Source organism: Mandrillus leucophaeus, unplaced genomic scaffold (assembly GCF_000951045.1).
Source record: "Mandrillus leucophaeus isolate KB7577 unplaced genomic scaffold, Mleu.le_1.0 Scaffold121, whole genome shotgun sequence".
Classification (NCBI taxonomy): domain Eukaryota; kingdom Metazoa; phylum Chordata; class Mammalia; order Primates; family Cercopithecidae; genus Mandrillus; species Mandrillus leucophaeus.
Genome location: NW_012100432.1, coordinates 2,049,485 through 2,051,186, shown reverse-complemented (window position 1 = coordinate 2,051,186; position 1,702 = coordinate 2,049,485).

The window sequence follows — 1,702 nt, the reverse complement described above, 5'->3', positions numbered from 1 at the left end:
GGGAAAACTAGGAGAGTTTGAACATGGGCTGGAATTCAATGATATTTTTAAATTATTGTTAATTTGTATTAGGCATGATAAGAGTGTTATGCTTATCTCATTTTTATACTCTGTTAGAAATACATATAAAGTATTTATGGGTGAGATGATATGATGTCTTGGAGCTGCCATAAAATACTCCATCTCCTCTCCTTCTGTCCCCAAAAAGGCATGGGAAAGGAAAGATGAAATGTAAATGGTAAAATGTTGAAGCCAGGTGACAGGTTATGGGAATTCACTGTACTATTCTCTCTACTTTAGTGTCAGCTTGAAATTTTTCATGATCAAACGTTTTTTAAAAAATAAAGTAAGAAAAGAGAGAGGAAACTATCACAACAGTTTGTTAAATGGGTTGCAATTTCTGATGAAATTAGATTAAAAAGCATGTCATTCAAAAAGAGAAAATGGACATCATGAAGATACAGAAGTAGGATTGTGTCTGGTATGTTTGGAAATAAAGAGCCAGCAGAAACTAACTAGGGTGTATTTCAGCAGAAGGGAATCTTCAAAAGTCTACTGAGTAGCTCACCAAACCTAAGGAAAGGCAGCAGACTCTAGCTTATAAGCCATGAAACTGGGAACAACTCCAAAATCTATGCCATAGAACTGGTCTAGTGAAGGCACACCCACACCACTACACCTCCCACCACTATTGTGTCACTAAACATCATAGCTTGCACCTCCAATACTGCACACAGGACACTGTCAAAATGCTGCTACCACCATCCACCACCAAAATGGATTCGGCAAAGTCCTGGCTACTTCACCTGCTTATCTTCCAATCCAGTTGGTGGTTCTAGGTTTTGTGCCCAAGCCCTAACTGCAAAAGATGCTAGCTATCCAAAACTCTTTCTCTATTTTAGAGACTATAAAATTAAAAAAAAAAAAAAAAAAAAACCTATTTTGCAGCCTCCCTGGCAGGAATATTTAGTCATGTGTCCAAAAACCCAAAAATCTTCCCATTCCCCACCCTTCTTAAATACAATTCAACTTTTGTTTCTGTTATTTGAAATACATTGTAATGAGCACAGGAGTGAAGAGTAAGGAGGCTATCCAGTTATCTAAAAACAGGGTGAGATAGGTATACATGAAGAAAAATATAAATAACAGGAAAATACCAATGAAACAGGATGATGGGGTTGGGGAGAGGAGATGATCAACAGCGCAGTTTGCTGCACTTGCTTTCTATGTGTGCCAGGGCAGTGGGATAAATGCCAAGGCATGGGCCCTGCTCCCCAAAAATAATTTAAGCTACACAAAGTTTAGACACGAAACATGTCAAATAGGAAGGTGATTAATTTTCAAGGCATAAATCTGTTTAATGGATTTTAGGGTCTTTTAACTTTTTGGATTATGGATTTCTCTGACACTCTGTTGAAAGCTGCAGACCTCCTAACCGGAAAAAAAAAAAAAAAAAAGAAGTGCACAATAGAAATTTCATTTGCAAGTTCAGAGGCACCAAGAACCACCCTGTGGTCTACTGTGGCTCCTTCTGGAGTCTGTGGATCATGAACTGCTAACTTCTAAATATATTATTCTTGAAATATATGTACTTTTCTAGAGCCACTGCAGAGGGCAAGGGGGCAAAGGAAGAGTGTTATATTGTGCGAATCAGGAAAGGAAGGTGTTGTGCCCTTCTCAAAGTGTCATCCATGAGCCATGT